The sequence below is a fragment of the Panulirus ornatus genome, chromosome 11, assembly GCF_036320965.1.
Source record: "Panulirus ornatus isolate Po-2019 chromosome 11, ASM3632096v1, whole genome shotgun sequence".
Lineage (NCBI taxonomy): Eukaryota > Metazoa > Arthropoda > Malacostraca > Decapoda > Palinuridae > Panulirus > Panulirus ornatus.
In genome coordinates, this window is record NC_092234.1 from 60962200 (window position 1) to 60982483 (window position 20284).

The 20284-nt window shown below is 43.3% G+C and overlaps 1 protein-coding gene across 1 annotated transcript in view; it reads right to left on the reverse strand.

Annotated features, from left to right (window-relative positions):
• Nucleotides 1-14809, reverse strand: part of LOC139751591 (protein turtle homolog B-like) — a 900734-nt gene extending 885925 nt beyond the window's left edge. Inside the window, exon 1 of the mRNA XM_071667192.1 lies at nucleotides 14670-14809. The gene's annotated coding sequence lies outside the window, so the exon portion shown is untranslated. The remainder of the gene's footprint in view (nucleotides 1-14669) is intronic.
• Nucleotides 14810-20284: the final 5475 nt, after the last annotated feature.

Here is a 20284-nt window from a genome sequence, read left to right on the forward strand (position 1 = left end):
AGTCACACCTTCGGCGAGGTTGCATCGTCTGAGTACAGTCTATTCGAAGAACTTTTCATTCTAGAGAAGTCTAGCCTTTCTCTACTACTGCTTGTAGGGCAGCTTTGAAGCTGCAGGAACTCCCTTGGATAAGAAATACGATAAAGCAAACATATACAATAAAAAAGAAGTTAAGCAAAAGCACTTCTTGGAATAAAACTATATTCTCATCTCCAGGTTCTTATGACTGAACTAACAGGAAAAATAAAGAAATGTGGAAGGAAATCACAAGGGTAACCCAGGGTCAGCGTTGCAGCTGAGGCTAATCCACAAGTATTCCTCCAGTGCGCAAGATTAAAACGCCAGACAAAAATGATCGCCTTAGGTCAGATTTAGAGCAGCTTACCGACGGCGAGGAAGAAATGGCCAATATCTTATTAGATTCTTTACTACAGGTTTTACGCAGAAAGACGTAGATAAGTTAACAGAAGCTACCGAGATTTTCATGGGAAGTCAGGACTATACATTTTGTAGAATTCTAGTTCATTACAAAGATGATGGTCGACCAAGGATAAGTTAGAGTCTGTGCTTCATTCGCCTGGATCCTGAGGTGCACTTGATAGATTCCTCCAAGAACGTAGAGTCTGTCGACTGAATTTTAGTAAATCGTGGATGTCGGGTATCGTGCCAGAGTCACGGAGGACGAGAGCGTTACTGGAATGGTTAACAGAGAACTTTGTACTTACTGCTCACGAAACATATAATGAGGGATTGACAACACACCTTTACAAGGGGACGTTCACTTCTTGCAAACATTTCTTTTTTTTACTCTGTCTTTGAATAACGAGACGATGGACAATATGTAACCATTCATCACGATTTCACCAAAAAAAATTCTTTTTGACGTTCTACACCAGAGATAAATAAGAAGGAGGAGCAGCTCACAACAGAGTAGCCGAAGTACTAAATCGGATTATGGCACGGATGACCGATAGGGAGCCGAAGACCTGCAAAATCTGAATGGGATCCAGTAGTTAGTGGAACGTCTTGGTGCACCATCCTTCATGGTATGGATCGGAGATCTCCATACAGACGGACATACAGAGGCATCAGCGGATGTAAATTTGCCGTCGACACAAAAATAGGCCACAATATCAACTGGACTGAAGACAGAAATATCTTATCAGGCTGTCGTGATATAATGTGACTTTGTTCATGAGTTTTACCGATTACATTTGGAGTCGAGTCTAGACGTACAGAACAGGGAAATTATCATATTATAAACTGGTTAATGACGGCAAGAAAATGGTTTTGGTGCAATTATCTTTAGAGATGTACAGCCAAGAGAAAATTGTATTCATGAACGAAACAGTTAACACGTTATTCTAATATTACTTAGTATTAACACGCTAATGTTGACTGGTATACTAAGCATTAGGGAATCATTACCATTATGTGGTATAGATATTCTCTCACCGCACTGCGGAATGGATATAGATTTCCATGAAAAATAACGAAATCATTGCTAGCAATTAGAAGTATGCCATATGAAGACAGTAAAAAGAAAATACTTGTATTCTCTCGAATGGCGCAAAGTGATGCATTGAAGTATATATCTGGACAATGGGATGGTTTATGGATCATGAAAAAAATACTAAAAATATTTAATTCAAGATAGATAAAGATCTAAAACAAGTAATGATACAATGGATAGTAGAGGAAAGGAACAAATGGTCAAGCGAGGTTCATGAAGCCAAGTTGACAAGTCTCAGGCATAGATACATGACCATTGATGACTGGGTGTAAACTGTACCTGCCTCGTATGCGCCAGAGAGCCGCCTGCACTTTCCTGTATTATCAGAGTATTTTGTTCTCTAGAGACCAAGTAACTCGGGGTTGCTCGGGTGACCATTTTAAACAGACCCCATCTTTGCCCTGCTACGTGCCCAGGACCTTCGCCACCTTTCCCGCCGTATGGTTCAGTTTTGCTCCCATGGTTCGCTTCGCTGCCACTTCCGCTCTCAGGTATCTAAAACACTCCACCTCCACAAAGTTCTCTTCATTCAAACTTACACTTCAAATACTTTGTCTCCGTTGCTAAAACTAGGACATCAGAAACCGTACCTTTAACTCCGACCAGTGCCTAGAATAACAGACACTGTAGCAGATACAACCGACACCCACACTTTATACAACCAGCACCGGGCCTGATATAATCGGTACTGTATCCACTACAACCGACACCCACACCTGATACAACAGACACCATACCTAACATAACCATCAGCACCATACTTACAGTAAGCAGCACCTTATACTTGTATTACACTGTCCACTCTGCCTACGAAGACGCTAGTAGACAGAACATACAGAGATGGAAATTATTGTAGGAGACCAAATAAAAAAAAAATAATCCAATTTAGTTTCATCCGGACGCTCCCAGGAACCAAGACTCCAGCCTCTCCTCCGTCAAGAAACGAGGTTGTGATTCGCGTATACTTCACCGTCATTCAAGTTTTTGCTCATCATGGGCCATAAACGTCTTATTCATTGATGATGAATACCATGAAGAACGTCTTCCATCCGCGTTTTATCACGACACAACCGTTGAAAGGTCTTGGGTTGGGAGAGGAGCTTACTCGAGTGTTGGGTACCTCCACCTCCAGGTCGCCACAATAGTCTATTCCCGCGGGCTGCCGGCTTAAGGCGGGCTCCAGTTTAGCCGATTCTCCTCCTGTTATGCTATCACGTGAAAGGTTAGCCCTCCGTTGATACAGCAGTATGTGAACGTCTAGCCACTTGGTGCTGTTGCTAGTCTGGCCTTATGTGAATGGTTAGGTCCTGTTGACATGGTATTATGAGAACAGATGGGCCGTGTTGATGCTGTTGGCGAGGTATTATGTGAACGGTTACCGTTTAGTAATAATGTACGTGTCGAATCTATGTGAACGTAGTCGAGTATCACTGTTGATACAGTGGCGTGATAGGAGCGGTCACTGGTGCTACAAATGTCATGGAATCATTATAGAACTTTTGGCCTCTTGTAATATTAAGTGAACGGTTAGTCTGTGTTGATGCTACTGCTGCTGTTGTAACATGTGAACGGTGAGCGTCTATTGATGATGCTCATTCCAGTGGTACTGTGTCAACAGGTCATTACCAGAGGGACTATGTAAACAGGTTGTTGCTCAAGAATCTTCTGCCGAGGTTAGTAAAGTGGTGGAAGATGCGATGCTCTTTATCCTCTCCGTCGGTTTCCAGGGATTGTGGAGCCGAGGTTTCCCGGGGAATCTATGTCAAGTTTGCCAGTTTATAGAAAATGTACGACGACTTTTTCCCCCCTTGTTTTTCACGTGGCTCTTCCCAGGGCTTTGTGTGTCGGCGTCCGAGAGCTGCAGGAAGGAGACACGTTGTGTTATTTTCTCTTATCTTTTGAGTGGATAAAGAGTATGGTGTTTCTAAGAGTCTCCAGGGCGTATAAAACATTTAAGGAAAACGTAGAAGAGCGTTTTATCTTCTCTATTACTATTTGTTCTCTCCGTTTCGTTTAATCGCTTTCTATAGCTTGTTTCTGTTGATCTTTATAGTGTTTATGTGAAAATATTAAATCCATATTCAACCGTGTATTCACATCGTTACCCCACTCCCACTTTTAATGTAGTGGGTCAGGTACATAGAACATCTGAGCTTTCACACACCACCACAACCCACGTCCAGTGTAAGAAAATGCAACGTGGTTTCCCACACCTCTTGCTTTTTCACTCGCCAATCAAGTGATTTTAGACGACTCATTAAACCAGAATACTGTATTGATCCTAGTTGGCTTGTATGTTGCTTAGGCGATCAACATGGAGGTGGGTCAACATGAAGCCGCCACAGATGAAGCAAGACATGATCTGCTGTTACTATGGTAGAGTTCAGCGCTGAGCGAGCACAGGAGCGTCTCGCACCAGCTGCAGATCGCTCGCTTGTCACGTTGTCCAAGATTTACCTCAACGAGTTCTTCCCTCTCATTCTTTTTCATACTTTTTCTTGCATTATAATTAGAATATCTTTCCTCATTTCATCTGTGAATTTGCATACGAGCACAGAGTTTCATATGTATATACAATGTGAAATTAGGAATGTATTAACGGCTATACTTTCTACCAAGACCTGATTCATGTATACCATATTGGGTCAAGAGTTCTTTCCAGCACAAAGGACACCACAAATGACCATCTTCCAGTCAGATCAAATTGGAATTTAAACATTTCTTTTTTATGAAGGCGCGAACTGTCTTCCTCGCTTCTAGAGTTGGCAATACTTTAGTTGGTGAGGGAGAAGGACAACTGACAACACTGTACTCGACAGGCATTTATCAAGCCAAGATATAGACTGTTCTTACCGAGTGGTTGACAGATTCAGGTTGTTCTTGCCCAAAGGGTTGGCTGGGATCCAGGCTATTCTTGCCCAGAGGCTTGGCCAAGATCCAGGTTATTCTTGGCCAAAGTGTTGGCCAAGATCTAGGTGCTTTTGTCTGAAGGGTTGGCCAGAGTACAGTTGGTTCACTTTTAGAGGATTGGCCAAGAGTAAAGCTGTCAGAAGGCTGGTGAAGACTTGGAGCAGATGCAGACCCGTCTTGCTTGAAAGCTGGCCAATATCCAGACCGTTCTTGCTTGGTGGTTCACCAAGATCCAGGACATCTGACCACTTAAGTATCCAAGATCCAGGATGGTCTTGACCTTCAGGTTGGCATAGTTATAGTTCGTTCTTACTCACAGTTGTTGAGGATGCAGATCGTTTGACCGTAATTCTGAGCAAGATGGAGACACTCGCGCTTGAAGGTCGATAAATTATCCAGGCTCTTTTTGGCCACAAGAATGGCCATGATGATGACTGTTCTTCACCGTAGGGTTGGACAATATCCTGATCGTTCCATGCTGCAACATGGTCCAAACTCGTCGGGATTTAAAGAGAAAACTTAGGTTCTCCACCATACATGATAAAGTATACCGGTACTATACGATTATAATCATATTATAAATGTTTCCTATCAACACGCTAACAAATCTGCATATGTGACGTGTTGGGGATGACGCGCGTAAATACTGGTAACTCCAGACATTGTACCCATACGGACTGTACCCCCAGTGCCCCTAGGGAACGTATCCCTCATCCCTGCATGTCTCGAGGAAAAACCAGGAGTATTAGCGTCTAAAGTTTATCGAGACAATAGAAAATTACTAATTATGCTATTTCTTTCGCCATCTTGTACATAAAAGCGTTGACAAATGATCTTTCTCAGCAAATTCTTTGTCTTCACTTAAAGAACCTTAACACAACTGAAATCTCTGAGGCTATACTCTATGGAGCACAGACAGAGGTATGTCAATCATCTATACCTGGAAAATCCTATAAGGTATGGTTCTCAACTTTAACAAAATCCAAAAGTGCAATACACACAAAATGAGAAAACACCGTAAACGGCCCCAAGTCTTCAACACTAGCAAGCTACCATCAGAAACAGCATGGGATACACAGGGGCGAAGTTGAGGAGTGTACTGGACAAATACCTACGAAGTGTACCAAACCAGCTAGGCTGTAGGGGCTATGCAAGCCTCACGGCTGCGGCTTCCATCAGCTTGGTAGACCAATCTCCATATCCACCAGCCTGAGCTGAGCCTTGGGAGGTCGGGGTGAAGATCCCCGAAGACAGCACCAGGTACACTCTGGATAGGAAGTAAACACAGCTGGCGAATACTTCAGCTGGTTTTATATATTTTTTGCAGTTGTCTGCCATTATCAGTCTACCTACGAGTGTATAACCCTCTGTGTACCCCAGTCTGTTTTTGCAACCATGTTTCTAGTTTGCCTGAGAGTTTCTGACTGTGCTTGAGCACGTCTATATGCCTATGTATTCAAGTTCATGCTTCTGTATATGTCTGTTTCTGTACGTTTTCTCTGAGCTTGTCTTTGAGGTGGTCTGTATATGAGAGCTTGCCTCTTAATGGCTTTCCAGCCGTTTTCATCTATATGCTTACGTATAATATTTGATAGCGTTCACTTCCTTCAGCGTCTGTGTCTGTCTGCCTTTGAGTGCCTGCTTCTCCATGTCTATTTGTGTCCATTTTTAAGTGTCTGCCCCTAATGTCTGTGTTTATGGGCATCTATATATCTGCGTTTCTAGGTCTTTCAATGTTCGTCCGTGTTTTAAATGCCTTCCTCTTGGACCATCTGTCTGTACGAGATTATTTGCCTCTTCCTGAATGTGTTTATCAGTTTTCCTGCATCAGTGCCCAGCTGTCAGTACTGACAACAATGATAAAACACATCGAGGTTGAGATAATAATCCACAAGTGTGGCCCATATTGACCCCCAAGATAGTGTTCTGGGAACTCACGAATCATACACCAGAAGTTCAACAACCCTCTGATGTGCCACACGTCGCCAGCACCTTGGCCAAGTGCAGAGAACACTTCTGATAATCCAGAAGAGGACAATAAGCTCATTCAACTTTCGGTGAAGGATTGCTTAGAATTCAATCCCATTTCTAGGAAATTCATAGATGAATACTATCCAACTCAATATAAACCAGAAAATTATTACGTATCCTTTCGAGAATTCTTGACGATGCCACAGCCGAGGGTTGATTAGAATGCATAGAATATGTCCGAAATATATGGAAAACCCATAAAGGACAATACGAGTGCGAATATGAATAAAAATCATCCATTATTTGCAGCACCTTCTAGTGTGATGCAGGACACAATGATAACCGCAAGCCTAAAACGTATTAGCCTAAAGTACATCATTCTACAGGAAAATACAATATACTACAGTAAGATGACAGTACTGGAAGAGACGGATGTGAGGATAAAGTGCCCTAAAGTTGTAGATAAAACCTAAATCCAGGAATCTTGAAGGTAGTTGCAGGTATTTTTAAGGGAACTACATATCCTTAAAATATTGATGTATAACATGTACATTATCTATTAATCGCACGAAACCTAACATGGCTATCATTTGAATTATCAGAGGCCTGCGATGCCTACGAATGTTTATCCAAATCATTTATCCTGAAATTAACCTTGGATATCATCCATGTTATCCATCATCCTGAAATTAACCTTGGACATCATCCTTGTTATCCAGGCATCCTCAGGCTAATGGTATGTATTCCACAAGTTATCCTGATATCCAACGCCACCTTGATACTATACAATATCCAAACTTGAGAAAAGTACGAATATCAATTTCATCCAGCCTTCTACAAGTGAGGCTATCAGCGATGTATCGCAGGGGTCTTTCGGTTCACTGGATATGAACCAAGTTATGCAGGTAATGCGAGGCTAACTGGGGATATTAAGAGAGTTATCCAGGCATCCCAGGGGTAACTAGATATTAGCCAGTTTATCCAGGCATGTCGTGCTTAAAATGCGAATATTAGTCAAGTTATCTAAGCATCTTGGGAATGCGTTAGAGGAGTAATCCAGGTATGATAAGGGTAACTGAATACTAGCCACGGTATCCACCAGATAGCCTGGGTAACTGTGGATAATAACCCAAGTTACACAAGCATCTTGGGGTAACCGAATTTAAACCACGTTACCCAGACATCCTGGAGTTTGTAATGGTATAAGGCAACAATCAGGCACACTGGGGTAAATGGATATTACCTAACCATCGTCACACTAGCTGTAGGCCACCAACCTTATCATCATCTCCAAAGTTTCAATTTTGACAATTTTGACAATTTGTCGTCGCATTTCCTGGCCTGCCTTAAGAGCAAACACCTGTCTGCCGTGTACACACAGCATGTGTGTTAATACTTATACACAACGGGTATACATGTATACTAGATCTGTGCCCGCACATGCACATACAACAGATGCATAATTACTCGTAGCAGGTGCCTATACATGCACAAACAAATGCATACATACGTCCACAAAAATATACGTAACGTGTAAAGTCTTGAAGCTCCATTGGAGTTGACGGATCTCGTATTCGACTCATGACTGTATCGGAACCCCTGTGTACCTCGAGCCTGCGATTCATAGAGTGAACCTTGGAGACTCGTTCTGGACCAGAGCTTTCCTGGCGAGGGTGAGGCAACTGCCAAGGACATGCCAGCGAATTATTAACCAATGATGAAATTTTTGTAGAGTTTAATGATATTGTCAGAATTGCCACACAGTGCTGAGGGTTAACGTTAGTTTTGGGATTAAAGCCCATCAATTTATGGATTATATTTTCATAAAAGTCTACACGGAATCTCTAACAACAGAAACACGGGAACTTGAGCTAGGGTTTTTTTCCATTTATGCGCTCACTAGTCATAGGTAATAGACTTTACGTTTCCCTTGCACAGCAACACAGAGCCGGGTAGCCGAGTGATGCGTTACCTTTCAAAGGTTTCCGAGAATCTACAGCAAACAATGGAGGGAGACCTTGTATGCCTCCTAGATGAGGATGAAAAGGATCGGTTACACTATTTTCAGGAATTGATATACAGAGAGAGAGGCGTGATTAAAGAGATCAGGACGAACAGGGACACTGTAGTGTATTGCGGTAACTTGATAGATTAGCCTTAGATCAAATGTGATGTCCATACCCCATGGGCATCTAAAACCTAAATCTTTGTGGGACCAGAATGGACAAGGTTCCTGCAGACACCGGGGCGGCGACGAACACTGTCCCATGCCTCGCGTGCAGTGTCCATAATGCCTTGTCGCTTCCTAGCCTCGCACACGTTCCATTCCCGGCACATAAGTGCCCACAGGTTCTCTATAAGGGTTTACGTCGCCATACCCTTTCGTAAGCCAATACATGTATTTCCGGGTAGGTGCTAAATCAACATATTGTTCTATGCTTGTGTATTGAGCACTAACCCTGCACGAGCTTGATAACGAGGAAGCTCGAGGATGAGTGGATAGGGCAGGGAAAGCAGGACAGACCCATGACGTCTGCTGTCTACATGACCCGTCAGCTACAGCTGCTGTGTCATCCACGCACCACCAGACGCCGTCTCCAGGAACAACATCTACGTTCCCACATTCCTGCTAAGAGCTGAACTAAGCACACAGGAAGCACACCTTGGATTTCCCCAGCAGCATCTAGGACTGGAAGAAGATTACTGGGAAGACGTAATCTTCACATATGAAAAAAAATGTTTTCCTCTGTTGAGGCAAGATCAAGGCTGTGCTGGCGCGCTCGCAATGCTTCTGCGCAGTGGCAGAGTGCGCCATGTTGGGGATGGATGTGGAAACATGCCTGGCGAGGTGGTAGAAACTGAAGGTCGCTGTAACTGCCGGCAATACAGTGAAATATTAGAGGATATTCTTCATTCTGCTGTTCATGTCAAGGCCATCCCAGAACAAAATGTTATGAAGCTCGTGCAGGATTAGTGCTCAATACACAACCGTAGAACAATATGTTAGTAATTTAGCACCTACCCGGAAATACATGTATTGGCTTACGAAAGGGTATGGCGACGTAAACCCTTATAGAGGAACCTGTGGGCACTTATGTGCCGGGAATGGAACGTGTGCGAGGCTAGGAAGCGACAAGGCATTATGGACACTGCACGCGAGGCATGGGACAGTCTTCGTCGCCACCCCGGTGTCTGCAGGAACCTCGTCCATTCTGGTCCCACAAGGATTCAGGAAGTTTTACATGCCCATGGGGTATGGATATCCCAGATTAATTAAGGCTAATCTATCATGTTACTGCAATAAACCAATTTTCATGCTCGTCGATCATGTTTATCCTAATAACACCACACCATCAGTCTCTCTTTACATAGACTTCCCGGAAACAGTGAGCGCGATCCTCTAGATACCTAGCAATAAGGGATATAAACTCGTCTCCAATGTTCAGCCTCGATTTAAGGAAACCTTTCAAAGATAACGCATCACTCTACTACCCAGATCTGTGTTGCTATGCAAGGGAAACGCGAACGCGAAGTCAATTACCTACGACTAGTGTGCACAAAGAGCCTCCTAGCTCAAGCTGCCAAGTTTGTCTCAATCTAACTCTAAACAACCATTTCATTATGCGACAAGGAGAAGGTTGCCAGGTTCCGTGCGAGGTAGTGGTCACTACCGATTATAATATAAATCTGGACAATAAATAGATCCAAAACCCTAAAATCGTGAAATAAACTTCTTGATCACAAAGTTGTGGTAATCAGATTGAACGTGATTAAACTCCACAAAAGTATTATAGTTCGTCGACGTCACCTCCACCCTGACCAGAACAGCTCCGTTACCAAAGCGAAGTACCAAGATTCGCTCACTATGAACCACAGTCTCGAGATTCGTAGCGGTTCCTATACGATCATGATTCGAATACGAGAGCCGCGAACTTGCACATGGACATTCAAGACTTCAGTGAGCTGCTGTACTCATACACGCAACAAGTGCATGTACGTATAGATAAAATACAATTCATGTATACAAACGTGATCGTATATATATACACAATGGATGGACACACATTTACAAGCAAGAGATGCACGTTTAAGCACATGCAGTTGTTGCAGGTATAAATGCACGCACGATAAAGCATTAGCATAATCATATTAATGCTTATGAGCTTCAGGCTTGTTGTCTCTGTGCCACAGTTTCCTTATCTCACATGTAACAGACAACCCAGTAATACGGAGCCAGGGACACACACAGCGCAGACATCAATCTTCCCTAAAAGGATTTCGTGCGTATCTGCTCACCCACCCCCCATAGCTCCAACCATCTCCCTGTGGACTCATCGCTATACGCACTGCCGAGTTGCCTCTCCCTCACTCTTGTCTCAACCCAATCCTCCACCCAACTCTCTGCAGACAACCTATACGTCTCTCTCCTCTGTCAGTCCTGGTCATACATGAAAAAAGCCTCCAATCACCTCCTTACACACAGCGGAGTTGTCTTCCTTTCTCAGGTCCTGGTCGTCCAGCATCGCTTTATTTTATTTATTCTAACTTTTTACCTCATTATTATCCTCGCTATCGACACCTGCCCGTTCCAGCAGCTACATCGATACTTCGCCGACAGATGGCTTCACATTAGTGGCGGTGCGTCTCCGTCTCTGCTCGCCCACCTTGACAAGATTTATCCTGAAGCAAAACTAACACTAACCAGGCCCTCGCCACCAGCCTCCCTCCCTCCCTACCATGCCCTTACCACCAGCCTTCCTAACCGCCATGTCCCAGCCCTCCCTACCAGCCTATCTTCCCACGATGTCCCAAGCCCCCACCACAATCCTCCCTCCCTCCCTATCATGTCCCAGCCCTCACTACCAGTCTACCTCCCCACATGTCCTTAGCCATTACCACCGGCCTCCATCTCCACCATACCCCCAGCCCTCACTACCGGCCTGCTTCCCGACCATACCCCTGGCCCTCGCTACATTGGCGTCGCTTCAGTCTTAGGTAAAGCGCCGGGAAAAAGTCGAAATAAAATCGCTAAATACCCAGAGAAAAACAGATTAAGAACCGGCCATCAATATGGCTCCTGGAATAGAAAAAAAAATCTGGCTGAAGTTTTCTGCCCAAGATACGACAACCGGGAATCCAAAACATCCTCGGATAAATACAAGGGATTTCATATGGCCTACGATAAAGTACTTTATAAAAGATAACCAAGATTGAAGCTCACGGCATAGGAGGTCGAACCTGCGCACGTGGATAATACATGGTTTCAGACTGACAGATCAGGTCGAGACGTAAAAGCATCCGAGTATTTTCACACGTCTCGTGGAGTTCCACTCGACTCCTACGTCATCGACAGAGACGAAGACTCACCAGCAGAATCTCCAAATTTGCCACAGACACGAAATTAGGAAACATCCAGCTCAAAGGAAAACTCCCTGAAGATTCAGAGGGACTTCGAGCAGCCACCTGAACCCTTATATAAGAACACTACATACCAGACCGAGGCGCCTAGGTTCACTCGCTATGAATCATTGGCTCGAGATTCACAGCAGTTCCGATACGATCATGATTCGAATACGAGAGCAGCGAGCTCGCCTACATATCTTCAAGGCTTTAGACAGCGACTGTGCGACCCGCCATGTTTCCTGCCCTCGTCACAACCAGCCTCCCTCCACCACCACCAGCCTCTCTTCTTAAATATCCCCAGCCCTCACCTACACCCTTCCTCCCTCTCCACCACGTAATCCGGCCTTCAACACCTTCCTTCCCTCCCTCCCAACCACGTCCCCGGCCCTCATCACAATATCCCTAACCATAAACACCAGCCCTCCTCCCCAACACAGCCCTTACTATCAATACTCTGTCCTTCAACACAACCCTCTTTCCCCATCATGTCACCGGCCTTCACCGCTACTCTCCCTTTCCCCACTATTACCCTCCCTCCCTACTACGCTCCCGGCCTTCACAATCGCCTTCCCTTTCCACCGCCCCGGCCCTTACAACCATGTCCCAGCCCTCACCATCTGCCTCCCTCCCCACCGTGAGCCTCGCCCTCAACACCATCTGCCTCCCTACCATGTCCCCAGCCTTTACTGCCACCCTCCCTCCCCACCACGTCCCTGGCCTTCACCACCAGTCTCCCTTCATACCGTGTCCCTGGTACCCACCACCAGCCTTCCTCGCACACCTGTAAAGTCGACCAGCATCCCTGGAGGACCAGGTCTGGTAAGCTGGCCTTAAAAGGATTGCGACACACTCATCCTTCCTTCCCGGACAAACGTGACAACATATGGTCCAACAGTAAAGCCTGGTATCATAGCATGAGCAGAGATATGCACAATTTCCACACACACAAAAAACAAAAAAAACTTACGGTTGAGGTTAGTGATCCGTGTGTGCGGCGTTCTCTCTTTAGATAAGCCTCGCAAATCTGGTAGAGGCGTTTAATTATAAGTTCATGACGGGCTAAAAGCTAGCTCATAATTAGACGAGATTCATTCAATATCGAATTACTTACGATGCTCAAAGTCTATTTTTGGGATGGAGTATAGATCCTCCAGACTGCAGAAATCAATAGGACTTTGTATGTTGAAATTGGATCTTTGTAATTAACAAGGGGGCAATAATTGTAGACGATTTTATCAGTCCCAGCATAAACTAGGGACATTATGAGAGGTCATCACGAGGGAAAAAGTCGAGCTGCTTTAACACGAGACTGCATCCTATATCAAGTGATCAGACACCCAGCGAGTGGTGGTAGGATTTCATGTCTAGTGCAGTCCACAACAAGAGATCGAAATAGCACCTGTGAAGTAGGCAGAGAGCCAGATGATGTCAATATTGTCCCCTTCATTATGAACTGCCAGACCGATATCAAGGTAAACACCAGATTGATACCCAATCCTACACAGGTTGAATTCGATACATTATGCCAAGATTCAAGTAATGTAAATCCGATCAATCCTCGTAAACAGAGTTGCAAAGATGTAGATCAATTCCATCAAGCAAAGGAGGGGCGTAAAGGACGACCCAAGTTGGATGGCTGGAGGAATCGAGTCTTAAAAGAAAGGCTTACATGCAATTCGAGTGGCAACCACCAAGACCAGGGAATTTAATAAACAAGATTACAAAGTATAGGAAGATGGTTATAACCATCAGGAGACACCCTACTAAAACTCAAGACTATGAACAATTGCCGAAGAGAATTCAACACAAAGGATACTTTTAGCATTTGTCATAAGAAAACGGGACCTTAACTGGCTTTCTTCATAAAGTATTTCCACCCAGTTTTTACCCTCGAAAATTCGTCTGATACCACATGTTCAGAAGTTATTTCTTTTGCACATACTAAAAGATTTCGACTGGGTTACCGAATGGCATGAAGTACTTAATTCCTTAAAGTAAATTCGGACTAAATGGGGTCCAAATGATGTCTGCCCCAGAGTACCACAATATAGTTGTTCAGATCACCAAACTATTCAGCGAATCACTGCAGGAATGTAGTCTGCCAAATGACTGAAAACGACCTAACGTAACACCAATATTCCAAAACATGTAGAAAATGTACCTTGAACCACCATCTCATCAACCCAGTTACAAGTTCTAGAAACAATAATCAAGACAAAATTGTTGATTTCAAAATAACACTACTAACGACCGTCATCACAAACTTCGAAATAAATGGTCATTAATGAATTATACGTATAATAAAAGCAACTCCCAAATACCCTTCGATGTTACATACTGGAGCTTTCGTAAAGCCTTTGATAATGTACCACATTAAACATTATCAAGTAAAGCAAAGATCTAAAGGACAGATCGAACCCGGGCCCTGGATAGCGGACTTTCTCTCGGGAAGGAAACAAAAAACGGCACGAAACATTTGAGTGCCTTCAGGTGACGAATGGGGTTCCACAAGGTTAAGTCCTAAGACCCATACTTTTCATCATGTACAACAACGACGGAGACACACTACTCACTAGCAGGATCTCGAAATTTACTGACGGTACGAAATTATGTAATGTAAGCCAGTTAAAGGAGGACTGCCTGGAGAAGCAGAATGATCGGAACTAACTGCTGGAATTTTCTAAGACGTGGGAAATGGAGTTCAGCGTAAACGGATGAGAGAGGTAATACACTTTGATGCCAAAACCACCATTGCTAGAATTTAAAGAAGAAAACCCCGCTGGGAATATCAATAACAACCCTGAATATGGTAGACAGGATGCAGAGCGTCCTGGCTAGATATGCAACTACAAAACGATGATTAACTACTCACCCTTCATGAGACCTGTTCCAATGTTGCACGAAGTCCGACGGTTCAAGAGAGCACAGACTCGACACTTGCGTCCACATAAGAGATCTTTACTGTAGTGCTGCAGGATACCTCCTGACACGTCACAAAGGAACACTCCAACATAGAACCTCACGCCACGTCATCCATAACAAACCTCTCAGACAAGCAACTGACAATGTGACCCAGCAAGTCGCATTCACACCATCAGAGGGCAGGCACTCGCGCACACACCCATTCACTCTCATTCGCGCCACAAGAGGGCTGCAACTCGCTCGTTCTCTTGAGTTCGTGCACTCATACATACATAAACAACATATAACACCTTGGTTTGACTTGATTTAGAATACGCTGCAAAATTCTGGTCACTTAGCTCGATCTAAGATGAATAAAACTATAAGAATTCATAGAAGAGCAGCAAAGACAACAACCCCTTCAATCGGAAATAAGCTGTATGAGAGAGACCCAGTGACTTTAAGTTAATTATCTTAAAAAACAAAGTCCGAAGAGATCTGATGGAAGCTATGAATGATTTTTACGATTTCGACAACAGCACAGACGAAAATTTCTTCGCTACAAATAGTAAATGATTAATCAAATATAACAGATAATGAAGAGTAAATGAGGAAGCTGTAAATAGCAACGTGGGCAAACGTTTTTACATTCACATAAAGTCTGAATATTGGAATGAGTTACCTCAAGATGTAAACACAAACTCCAGTAACACCTTCAAATCAAGGCTAAACAAATACTGCACTGATGTTTGGTATCAGTAAATGATACTGCTTATGAGTTATGTCTCATTAATAAATGATACTGCTTACGAGTTATATCTCATTAATAAATGATACTGCTTATGAGTTATGTCTCATTAATAAATGATACTGCTTATGAGTTATGTCTCATTAATAAATGATACTGCTTACGAGTTATATCTCATTAATAAATGATACTGCTTATGAGTTATATCTCATTAATAAATGATACTGCTTATGAGTTATGTCTCATCAATAAATGATACTGCTTATGAGTTATGTCTCATTAATAAATGATACTGCTTATGAGTTATATCTCATTAATAAATGATACTGCTTATGAGTTATATCTCATTAATAAATGATACTGCTTATGAGTTATATCTCATTAATAAATGATACTGCTTATGAGTTATATCTCATTAATAAATGATACTGCTTATGAGTTACATCTCATTAATAAATGATACTGCTTATGAGTTATATCTCATTAATAAATGATACTGCTTATGAGTTATATCTCATTAATAAATGATACTGCTTATGAGTTACATCTCATTAATAAATGATACTGCTTATGAGTTACATCTCATTAATAATCTTTCTTTTTTCTAGAATCTAACCAAACTAGAAGGAAAGTTTTTTTTGCGTCTTCACTTTTTTTTTTTTTTTTTAAGAATTTCCAATGCAGTATGTGCCCACTACCCACCATCACCAGAGGGTGCTTTTCTCTCTCGTTCTTTAACTACGAGTTGAGCCGGAGGGAGAGGTGAGAGAGCCGGAACCCTCTGCTTTACTGTCCTGTTTGTACTACTATGTTCAGGTTAGTTTGTAGAAGATAACTTCGTCATGATCTCCTCTCATCTGTCCTTCCCATGTACCCTTCACCACAACCCCGGCTCTCACTATCAAGTTTCTGGCCCTCACCACCAGCCTTCCTCTCCACCGTATCCCCGGCCCTCACCACCAGCCTTCCTCTCCACCGTATCCCCGGCCCTCACCACCAGCCTTCCTCTCCACCGCATCCCCGGCCCTCATCACCAGCCTTACTCTCCACCGTATCCCCGGCACCTCACCACCAGCCTTCCTCTCCACCGCATCCCCGGCCCTCACCACGGTCAATTATCCCATGAAATTCAACCCATCATCCAACCCCTGCGCCACCTTATTCAATCTAGAGGGAATCACTGCCTCACTGTTCTTACGGTCCAGTGGTCGTCATTGCATCACTGTTCATATAGCCCAGTGATTGTCACTGCCTTACTGTTAATACACTCCCGTGGTCATTAGCGCTTCGCTGTTCCTCCAGTAGCCATTGGTGCTTCGTTGTTCATACGGTCCAGTGGTCGTCACTGCTTACTGTTCATACACGCCAATGATCATGAGTGTCTCACTGTTCATACACGGCAATGATCATGAGTGCCTCACTGTTCATACACTCCAGTGGTCGTCATTGCCTTACGGTTCACATTCCGGTGGTTGTCACTGGTTCACTGTTCATACGGTCCAGTGGTCGTCACTGCTTACTGTTCATACACGCCAATGATCATGAGTGTCTCACTGTTCATACACTCCAGTGGTCGTCACTGGTTCACAGTTCATACGGTCCAGTGGTCGTCACTGGTTCACAGTTCATACGGTCCAGTGGTCGTCACTGGTTCACAGTTCATACGGTCCAGTGGTCGTCACTGGTTCACTGTTCATACGGTCTAGTGGTCGTCACTGGTTCACAGTTCATACGGTCCAGTGGTCGTCACTGGTTCACAGTTCATACGGTCCAGTGGTCGTCACTGGTTCACTGTTCACATGCACTAGGGACAGACATCCCGCGCCTCTCATGTTTTATGCAGGGTTCCTCTTGTGTGGGGAGCATCCCCTCCAGGACATAAATTTCCTAATGAATAACTGTTTCCAGCTTTTCAAATATATATATATATATATATATATATATATATATATATATATATATATATATATATATATATATATATGTGTGTGTGTGTGTCTGTGTGTGTGTGTGTCTGTGTGTGTGTGTGTGTGTGTGTGTGTGTGTGTGTGTGTGTGTGTGTGTGTGTGTGAATATAGATAGTAGAGTATTTGTGTTTAATTGTAATGAATGTAGGCAATACATGGGGTGAGCCATGGTTAGTCCCTTGAGCGCTGTGATGGCCTCTCTTTACATGGAAATGCTGGAGAGAGACAAATATATATGGATAATGGGGAGAGAAAGTACGTGGGTGAGATATGTAATACCATAGAAAACACACATGAACAACAGTTAAGAGGATAGATGAAGTTGATAAAGAGATACGCTTAGAGTGATGGTGGAGAAGGATCGTAAATTCCCATTCCTAGTCACAGTGATTCATAGAGAAAATGGGAAAATGAAATTTTCAGGGTATAGAAAGCCTACTAACAGAAGTGACTTGGTACATTATTTCTCAGCTCACAGTGAGAGAGCAAAGAGAGAAATACTAATAGATTTCTTTCTGTGAGCTTTTCGTATGTGTAGTGTGCAATATCTGAACAACGAAATGAATTATACAATTGAAGCTTTTCAGAAACGAAAGTATCCAGAAGGATTAATTTGTAAGTTGAAGAATAATGCGAGGGAAACATACAGAAGGTAAGGTAATGACAGTAATGAGAAAATAAGAGATGATTATTTCACAATTACTAACTCGAAGAAAACTCTAGACATAAACAGATTCCAAACCAGAGCAGGAACGAGTATAGCCAGGGCGTGTAGCACAAAGGCAGGGGAACTGGTCAGGGAACACATGCAAGCATGTTAATAACCTGGTCAAGAACACATGCAAGCATGTTAATAACCTGGTCAAGGACACATGCAAGCATGTTAATAACCTGGTCAAGAACACATGCAAGCATGTTAATAACCTGGTCAGGAACACATGCAAGCATGTTAATAACCTGGTCAAGAACACATGCAAGCATGTTAATAACCTGGTCAGGAACACATGCAAGCATGTTAATAACCTGGTCAAGAACACATGCAAGCATGTTAATAACCTGGTCAAGAACACATGCAAGCATGTTAATAACCTGGTCAAGAACACATGCAAGCATGTTAATAACCTGGTCAGGAACACATGCAAGCATGTTAATAACCTGGTCAAGAACACATGCAAGCATGTTAATAACCTGGTCAAGAACACATGCAAGCATGTTAATAATCTGGTCAGGAACACATGCAAGTATGTTAATAACCTGGTCAAGAACACATGCAAGCATATATATATATATATATATATATATATATATGTTGTTCGCTGATGATACAGCGCTGGTGGCTGATTCATGTGAGAAACTGCAGAAGCTGGTGACTGAGTTTGGTAAAGTGTGTGGAAGAAGAAAGTTAAGAGTAAATGTGAATAAGAGCAAGGTTATTAGGTACAGTAGGGGTGAGGGTCAAGTCAATTGGGAGGTGAGTTTGAATGGAGAAAAACTGGAGGAAGTGAAGTGTTTTAGATATCTGGGAGTGGATCTGTCAGCGGATGGAACCATGGAAGCGGAAGTGGATCATAGGGTGGGGGAGGGGGCGAAAATTTTGGGAGCCTTGAAAAATGTGTGGAAGTCGAGAACACTATCTCGGAAAGCAAAAATGGGTATGTTTGAAGGAATAGTGGTTCCAACAATGTTGTATGGTTGCGAGGCGTGGGCTATGGATAGAGATGTGCGCAGGAGGATGGATGTCCTGGAAATGAGATGTCTGAGGACAATGTGTGGTGTGAGGTGGTTTGATCGAGTAAGTAACGTAAGGGTAAGAGAGATGTGTGGAAATAAAAAGAGCGTGGTTGAGAGAGCAGAAGAAGGTGTTTTGAAATGGTTTGGGCACATGGAGAGAATGAGTGAGGAAAGATTGACCAAGAGGATATATGTGTCGGAGGTGGAGGGAACGAGGAGAAGAGGGAGACCAAAGTGGAGGTGGAAAGATGGAGTGAAAAAGATTTTGTGTGATCGGGGCCTGAACATGCAGGAGGGTGAAAGGAGGGCAAGGAATAGAGTGAATTGGAGCGATGTGGTATACAGGGGTTGACGTGCTGTCAGTGGATTGAATCAAGGCATGTGAAGCGTCTGGGGTAAACCATGGAAGGCTGTGTAGGTATGTATATTTGCGTGTGTGGACGTATGTACATGTGTATGGGGGGGGGGCCATTTCTTTCGTCTGTTTCCTTGCGCTACCTCGCAAACGCGGGAGACAGCGACAAAGTATGAAAAAAAAAAAATATATATATACATTGGGAAGGGGAATAGAACGCCCAACTGTTATTCTTAGAGAACTTGGGGAACAACCTAAAACCCTTAGCAATTTATGAACCAGTCAAAGAGGGGACCATAAATAGGCAAGGAAATTTAGGCCAGCAAAGCATTCCCCTGAATTACCTATTTGTCCTGTACGTGGAGGGGGAAGGAGTTTTACACTCGTGGGTCCCCATTACTTGAACATTCTCTACTGTCATATAATCTTTCATACTTCTGTATGCTGTCCGCATTGATCTTATTCTCGTTCAGTTTAATCCATTTATCCACAACTCTTATACTATAATAGTATTTCTTTGCATCTTTTTGAACGCGTCTCTTGCTTAAGTTCGTATTATGTCGTGTGGATCCACTATCCTTATGTCTCTCAAAGAACTGTTCACTGCCCACCTCATCAATCTGTGAAGAGGTCATCCTTGACTCTTCTTTCGTCCTTGATGACTGAATGTAAGGCGTCTAACCTTTCCCTTGCAATTCAGATATCTTGTGGTACCACCTTTGTTACCCTGGTTTGAACCTTCCCTCTTAGCTTTGTAGAATCGTGAAGAGCGTTATCCAAACTTG